Source organism: Dinoponera quadriceps, unplaced genomic scaffold (genome assembly GCF_001313825.1).
Source record: "Dinoponera quadriceps isolate SergipeBrazil2010 unplaced genomic scaffold, ASM131382v1 scaffold880, whole genome shotgun sequence".
Lineage (NCBI taxonomy): Eukaryota > Metazoa > Arthropoda > Insecta > Hymenoptera > Formicidae > Dinoponera > Dinoponera quadriceps.
This window is the reverse complement of record NW_014555113.1, coordinates 63431-72166: the sequence shown is the minus strand read 5'-3', so window position 1 is coordinate 72166 and position 8736 is coordinate 63431. Positions and strand designations below refer to the sequence as shown.

At 46.9% G+C, this 8736-nt stretch overlaps 1 protein-coding gene across 7 annotated transcripts in view; it reads right to left on the bottom strand.

Moving 5' to 3' along the window:
- LOC106743010 (cAMP-regulated phosphoprotein 21) overlaps positions 1 to 7351 on the bottom strand; it is a 47228-nt gene extending 39877 nt beyond the window's left edge. For all 7 annotated transcript variants that reach the window (XM_014616453.1, XM_014616448.1, XM_014616452.1 and 4 more), the window contains exon 1: positions 7171 to 7351. The gene's annotated coding sequence lies outside the window, so the exon portion shown is untranslated. The remainder of the gene's footprint in view (positions 1 to 7170) is intronic.
- Between the last annotated feature and the right edge of the window lie 1385 nt (positions 7352 to 8736).

The window sequence follows — 8736 nt, the reverse complement described above, 5'->3', positions numbered from 1 at the left end:
CCCCCTCGTCGGACCCCCGACCATCGAAATCCGTAATTCGTCTCTGACGCAGCCGCGCGCGAATCGATCCGACGACCGCCGCACGATTCGGCGAATCCCGCGTGTGAGTCATCTCGTTCGCTCGCTAGGCTCTACCACTAGACGCGACCTTGACGAATAAAGACATCGGGCACGCGCGGATTGTCGATACAACCGAACCGGTGGATAAGGGCGATAAGCCGCCCTCGCGAGCGCTCTCGCCGGCTGCGATTCGCGAATCGACGCCACGCGAGTCGCGGAAGGCGCGAAAGCGAAAGCCTTCGTCCGGATCTACGATAGCGGCCGGTTCCTCCACCTTCGGGTGTAAATTTGTCCAGTAGATAAACAGACGAAGAGCGCTCCCGTGTGGAAATAAAAAACGAGAAAATATAGGAATACGAAGAATACGAGAAAATTACCGGCGCATTATTGTTCGTCGATAGCATGCCGGTGATTTTGTTGCGTTCCCGTAGTTTGTTCCATAAATACATAGTATACGTTTCATAAATATTTGTCCATTAGGTAAATTTATCCGAAGGCGTTTCAACCGGCTCGAAGTGAGGCAAGCTTTTGACCTTTTGCTTGCTTGCTCTCTCTCTCTCTCTCTCTCTCTCTAAACAATAAGATGTAACGCGACTTCTGACGGAAGGTGTGCGTTTCTCGCGCTGCCGAAAGCAGCGTAATAACGCTTAAACCTTAGGAACTGCGACGTCTGGTAGAAACGCCTCTCGCTAGAAATTACGTTACAACTTTGCGCTCAGACGCAAAAGGCTGAAGGCTGCAACTATAGCATACCTATTGTAGATCCGGATTTACACACGGAAAAACGTTTTATCGTACTGCGAAGAAAGAAGCAACTACTCAGTTTGCTTTTCTTCCTGTAACGGGTATCTTGATGAAAGTATATTTTCTTGATGATAGTTTTAAGATGTGCCTACTCGCAGATATTAGAAAAGCTCTTGATTACTCGAAGGAAGAATTTGTTCTCTCTTTTCAAGAGTATTGCAAATTTTATCGAGGAAAAGTTAAATTCAGCTTGATTTGAATACAAGCAAACCGAAGTTATGGTTTTAACCTTTTCATTTAATATTCTTGTCTGAGGTACTAAACTTACCAGGATTCGGAAAATACGCTTTGAATAAATTTGATGCTTACGACATGAACTTATGACACACTTACGGCATGTACGAACGCACGAAGTTCTTCCGACAAGTATATTGCACTTGAATGCAGAATTTTTCTGTATGTGCGCGGGTGGATAGGTTTCACGGAAGAAAAAAACTTGGTTCCTGCAACTGAACAGGGAGACCAGAAAGAAAAGAAAAAAACTCGCCGGCAAGAAATGAAAACTCGGTGACAAAAAACGATATTTCTCTCTCTCTCTCTCTCTATCTCTCTTGCCGCAAGAACTAAGAACATTCGTGAGAACGTTCGTGTCAACAGTCAGCTGCGTTAAAACTCGTTTGTGAGACAACTGAGAGCAATTGACCGAGTAGAAACCTCCTCCTCGGAATTTTCCTGTGCATACAACCGAGCTTTCCCCGTTGGTCCCCGGACAATGGAAAATTTAGTTACAGCAAACGGAATTGTTCTTTTCGTATGATAAATCGACGTGAGACCTCCGACGAGAAGGAATCTCGTCGAGAGTCGTTCGGAGCCTCGGCGTCGTCTCGGGGTCGCTCAGTGAACGACGACGCGAAGAGTAGCGCGGAGCCAGGTTCGTTTGTTTCTACTCGAGCGTGGGGTCCGTCGCCGCGCGTGTACGGCCGTACGCGACAGTAGCCACTCGCGGCGGCCGGCCGACCTCGCGCTGAGTCACACCACTCGGCGGTCGAGGAGATTGACTGAACTCGGTGGGACGGAACGATTAATAAGCAATTAGCATTCGTTGAGTCAGGTTGGAGTGTAGAAGTTTTTAAACGGCGGCAACTATTAGATACAAAGTGCGCGGAGAGAACTAATTCGTTGACACAGCAAGATTTGTGCCGTCGCGGCAAAATCTATCGGCGACTGTATGAACGGCGAAGCGATTTTTTAAAACTACTCAGTCGCCATTCGCTAGATTATTTCTATTGAATCTACACATTATCCTGCCGAAAGAACAAATTAGCGAGTGTGGAAAAGCACCGTTTTGTTCTTTGACAGCAAATTAACGTGTCCTGAGAGGACAAATTCACTCGGGATATTTTCTATCCTGGCAGCTGAAACTGTTTTGGTTCTAATGAAGAATAATTCGGTTATGACGACTAAATCTCATTGCTGTCGCAACGAATTGCGCAGTAGCAACAATGTGTACGGAAAAGATTAATCTTAAATCAATAATAGATATTCTCGTATGTAAGCAAGAACATTATGATCTTCTTAGAAGACTTTTAGTCTTGATTTGATTGAATCTGCATCGATGCATTATTTGCATTCAATTCAAGACTTGAGTCTTCCAAGAATATTATAATATTCTTCAGAGAATATTAATCTTCGAAGAATATTACAACATTCTTGCCTTATACATGAGAATATCTAACATTGATTTAAAACTATTTTTTTACTCGCGTGACTTCGTTATAACAGCATAATTGTCATTCTTCATATAAATATATAATTCTAGTCGCATTCTCGTAGATCCACCGATCGTTAATCACTCTTACTACACTGAGAGAAAAAGAAGATCCGTCTTATTTTATATTAATTCTCACTGTTAATACATCGATGATATATCGTACATATTTGTGACTATAATTGAAATAATTATAGTCACCGAGATCGTCTGTGCAGCGAATACTGTTGTAACGTTAACGTCACTGTTACGACTTTCCTTTCTGCCGATCAGCGCCGGAAATTCCTATAATTTCAGTGAGACCAATTATCATCTTTTGCTCTCAGCGAGTGTTTCGCTTCGTCCCGGTCGATCAATTTCGCGAAAGCCCCCACGAAATTGTGCAACAGAGCGCTGGTATTCGCAAGTTCCCGCCCGCGACCGCTGAATGCGAAGGACAAATTCGTCCTACGCCGGCCACGGATGCGCGAGGTACTCCGAAGCGGCGGTCGAAATGCCGACATCGGTTTGGTAGCCGCGAGCTATCGAACGACGGTTCGGGCGAGGCACGGGCCGCCGGCCGGTTTCGTGAGCTAAAACTATCGATTGCTGATACTTGCTAAAAAAAGAAATCTCACTTCCACCGGTCACGCCAAGTGGCGGTAATTTGTGCCGGTTGCGGCGGTGCGTTGTGTGTTGCCGACGGAGGGAGGCTCAGGGGAAGCTGCACGAAGACAGCGAACAAGAGTCGTCTCTCTTTCTCTGCCTTTCGAGGATCCCGCGACGGAAATCGCAAGATTTCGGTCTCATTAACGCACTCTCACCGACCTAAAAACGGTCACGATCCACGGGTTGCTTGCTCGCAACGTACCCGAGTGCATTAACGTGACGCATTTCCGTTTTAACACGAAACGGCCGCGCGCTCTGCTCGGGAGGCGGGGCGGGAAATCGTATAAATATACCGCGGGGGTTGGCACGCGATACGCCGGGAAAAAAAGCCGTACAGCTCCTGCGAAATAACTGTGGCTGTGCCTGTGTTCTCTCTCTCTCTCTCTCTCTCTCTCTCTCTCTCTCTCTCTCTCTATCTATCTATCTATCTACCTATCTCTTTCTCTTTACCTATAGGGCTTTCAAAAATAAACCTGTACCGCGCGTACGCAGCCTTGATCCTCGCGCACGCGACGTCATCACACACACACACACACACACACACACACACACACAGAGAGAGAGAGAGAGAGAGAGAGAGTGTGGGAGACCGAGGCCAATGCATAATGTTACAGGACGATTTACGGATCCGTGGGAAGGTTCGCGATTTATAACCGAGATTGTGCATTCCGCGCAACGACGCGATTGGCGAAATTCGCGGACAATACGCGCGAGCTCTCCCTGAGCTGAACCTCGCGCGCAGCACGGTACGTGCCGGGAACTCGGAAAATAGGAAGGAAAAACCGAGCCGGAGATATATCTTGTTTCGCGGCCGGGAAAGATAATGAGAAGGCCAGAGAGAAAGAGAAAGAGACAGAGGTATAAACCTTAATTATCCTTAATGATCTAAACGGTACGTTATTTCATAACTTTAAGAATATCTGAAGACCTTGATTATCATTGATGATAAGGGAAGAAGAAAAGGATAGATACATGGAACTTAATAAAAATCTTAATTTTAAAAAGCCAAGCGAGAGGAAGAGAGTCGGGAAGAAAAAGAGAAAAATAGATATGAACCTTAATTATCCTTAACAATCTCCACAGTACCTTAATTAATAGACTTAATTAATAATCTTTAAACATTGCCATTAATAATAGCAATAAGAAAGAAAGGAGAAAGGTAGAGATGTGAACTTTAATAGAAATCTTAATTTTAGAGAGACAAGCAAGAGAGAGGAAGAGAGAGGAGAGAAAGAGAGAGAGTGTATCAGGAAGAATGAGAAAAAGATAGAGACATGAACCTAGATATTACTTAATTTTATTTAATAATCTCAACATTTTTATGAATAACTTTAATAATACTTCAAACTCTAATTATCACTAATAATGATAAAGAGGGAAAAAACAGAAGGTAGAGATATGAACACCAACAAAGATCTGAATTCTAAAGTGTCAACTATGCCTGATCTAGCATGAAAATCAATAAAATTTCCGCAAAACGGTTTGATTTCGGAAAGGCTCACATCTCGGACGCGATCCTCACGCGGTGATCGTACATTCGACGGTCGGATAGAGAGGGGGAGGGGGGTCGCGTTTTCCGCCTCCTGAACTGTGACGGCGTTCGGCCGTGACTGCGTGATTCGCGTTCTCGCGTTCGATTTCGACCGATCGGATTGCGAGTTCCGCGGCAATTTTCCTAATGGGAAAATCGCATTCAACGGCTCCTGCTCTCTCGGAGTGTTGGGTAGGCGCGGAACGACGGGGAAAACAAGTCGGTAAGAACGCGCTAAATGCGCGCGCCAAAAATATCCTCGGAGCTGCCGAGGGTGCCGGCGCACCTCTGACAACCCTCGGGGGTTCGTCGGGCGACTCCCCCGGAAGCCTAGCAACGCTGCACTTCCTGCACCTTCCGCGCACCTGCAGGAGCAGCACTTCCCCGCTAGAGGGGGGGGGGAGAGGGTACCCCGCCGCGTCCACCGGCCGTGATACGTGACGTCGGCGAGAGGGTGGCGGGCGGACTGCCGGCCGGAGAGGGATCGGACGCGGTGGGGTAAAGCCATAAAAAGTAGGGCAGTAGTGCGGTAGAGCAATCAATAGAGGTTGGATCGTGGTAGGGACGAGGGGGAGTATAAAACCAGAGTGCAAATTTGGTGACGCGCGTGGCCGACTGGGGAGAAGAGGGGGAGAGAGACAGAAAGAGAGAGAGATGGGGACGAGATAGATATCGAAAGGCGAAGAGAGAGAGAGAGAGAGAGTCGAAACGGAGAGAGAGAGAGAGAGAGAAACCTCTCTCTCTCTCTCTTCGAAGGACAGCTCGTGGAATCTTAGACAATGCGGAGACCGCGCGGCAAACGCGCAGCTTCCTTCCTGTTGGAAGATTCGCGCGGGAGATGCGCGATCAATTCCGCGTTCCTTCTCGTTTCCTTCTTCTTCTGTCATTAACACGTCGCTCGTCACGGCGGCGGTGTAATCGGCAATCGTGATGCGCGTCTTATGAATTTTCGCGCGAATCGGCGCGTTGGACGAATGAAATATCCGGCCTATGAACAATACGCGCGCGCGGGGCGTACGTGTTTACCGTAACTGGAAAATTTCATTTAAAATTTAGCCGGGCTCTCGAACAATTCGTGGAAATCAGCGGGGCAGCGGCGGACGCGCTAATGTTGCATTCGCGACGCATGCAATTTTAAGCATCGTATAAAACGGGCTGAATAATGTATCGCTCGATACACGGTTTGGGAAGGAAGACCGATAGAGGATTAATTCGGTTTCGGAAGAGAGCGCGGCGAAATCTGGCCGGGCGAAACGCCGCGTTCGAAATTCGACGCGACGTCTAAGTATATAAAATCACAATCGCCGAATCCCAACGGTAAAACCGCGCGTTCACGTGACGGCGGTCTTTTCGCGCGTCTCGTGATAACCAGTCACCCTTAAACCACCCCTGCCTTCTAACCGACGTTCGGAGACCTAATCAACTGGATTTACTCTGCCCTCGCTACTCGAATTCCTAAGAGCTCGCGGAAAATCGTTGGGAATTAATTCGGTTTCGCGAAAAGCAAACGAGAAAGGTCACGTCGGAAATTCGAGAGAGACGAACAATCGACGAATGAAACGACGATCGGGCTTGAACGGGATAATTTTGTTTGGGAAAACGCGATCTCTCTTTCCCTCTCTCTTCCTCTTTACAACCGCGCTCTCCGCGGGCATTTTTTGTTTTTACTCGACGCGAGTTTTATGAATTTCATGGCGAGCGGGAAACGCAGGGGGATTCGGCCGAGACGACCGAGTCGTTTCGAGAACAACGACGAGAGTATCGACGATAACCGGACGAAGTGAACCCGCGGACGAAAAAATCGGCCGAGCGGCTTCGTCTCGTCGAAATCACGTCGAAGCCGCACTCGCGCGCATGTATACGCGCGCGCGCACACGTGATGTGTGTGATGCGTGCGTGTGCATGCACACGCAGGCGCCCGCTGTAGCCTCGTAGGCACGCACATCTACGTGTGCTTTCGTCGCGAGACAATTCGTAGAATTATGCAGGTTCCAACGGAGAGGCACCGAGAGAAAGAGAGAGAGAGAGAAAAAGAGGTTATGATACACCTGTCGATATCGACGCGACGAGGCACGCGCGCGTAGGATCGCGCACGCACGCATCGAATGAGCGAGCACCGTGACGACGATGATCTCGTGAATCGCTCGAAACGGACGATCGTGTGTTTTGTTGAACCCAAACGAGCGTCGGCAGGTAGAAGTCACGAGTGAGTGAGTGAGAGAGAGAGAGAGAGACACCTACTGTTCCGTGCGAAAAACCTGGTACGAGCGAGGTCTCCGTTCGGACATCGTTGCTGTCGGAAAAAAGGGATCACGGCATGCGAGACACGGCACCGCCGACGATCGTCCCGTTCCTCGGCACCTTCCCCGAGCACGAGTTAATCGCGATCAAGTTCGCGGTTAACAATGTTGTTACTCACCTCGCTCCGCGTACACCGACACCACACCAACTTCACCATTTCACCACTTTCCACCGCACTCGGCCGCGCGCGTATTGTTGTCCTTTGTTTTCTTTCGTTTTTTTTCTCTCCGTTCCTTGGAGGCCGCCGAGGGACCGAATGCTGGCGCTATCTGTTAGGGACTGACAGCTCTTGTGCACAGCTGAACGCGGCGGGAGGTAGACTGGAACAATGGCCGACCCGCCAACGGAACTACCTGCTGTCATCTGTTGACGTCACGGTATGAAGAACTCGGCCATTGGGACACCCGGCTGGTCGCTTGGCGCCATCTGCCGGTGGCGGGGGGAACCCGTTCGCCCGGTAGGTTCGTGTCCCGGCTAAATCTGCTTCCCGAAACTCGAGCGCAGGTTCTGAACTCATTTTTATCGATAAAAGTGCTTCTAAAGCTTTAAGCCTTAAATTCTCATTGTAGACCCCGCTTAAAACCGATATTCATAGTCGGATCTTATATATAAGACCGTCTCAAGTTTATCTTCAGATGCTGTACAGTTCGTTTCATTGACTACGGAGAATCTGAAGATAAACTTACGACGATTTTAAAGATAACATCCGATTATGAATACCGGCCTAAAAGTGGCTTACAACCTACCTGATTGGCTGAGAAGTCATACTGAAGGCACTTTTATCGAAGGAAAGAGAGTTCAGAATACGATTCTTGCGTGTCCACTTTTAGTTCAGGAGTCTCCGCGGTACGAGTCGCCACGGTACTAAACGAAAATTCGTGCTAGTGATATGGCTCGATGATAAATCCGTCGGACCGCTTTTCGACTAGTACGACTCGTAGACAAATCAAAAAAACATTTTGTTGTAATTACATATACAATATTTTACGAAGGATCAAGTGATTCTTACGCTGAAAGCGACAGGACAACAAGCGCCGACGCGTATTTTATAAAGAACATAAAATTGTTTATTGAATATCAAGTTTTACAAATATTATCACACACTTGTTATGAATGTTTCGTCTCGGGGCGGGCTTTTCCTTATGTCGTATATCGTACAAATATAAGAATTATATTCAATAATGGCTATGTATATATATATATATAAATACTCGATCATCTTATATAAAGTTGCGATGTCTGTGTTTCTTTTTTTTCTTACTTTTTCCTTTTAATTTATGTACATCGATAAGCCGGTCGTTCTTTTTTTTCTCGTTTCGTCACAATTACCGTTGAATTGAAAGTGCTAATACTAAATAATTTATTTATCTACGAATTTAAACGCGCTAATACGGATGATGGATTCGTTGATGAATAATAAGAGCAAGAACGTGTTGACGATAACGATCGAATGCAAACTAGCCTCTTAACCAGTTAACTGTGGCGATCTCTTTGCAAAGCGCCCACCAGTGTGTGTCGCGATAATCAAGCGAGTTAGCTCTCAGGAAGTTATAAATCCAACTGAAATTATTTATAATTTTCATTTGTTTGTTTCATTTCGTCTTGACCTCTAAACATTTTACCTATATTAAAATTTACGAATATAATTTAGTTTTCGCCAGAATTACAATTTAAATATCAAATT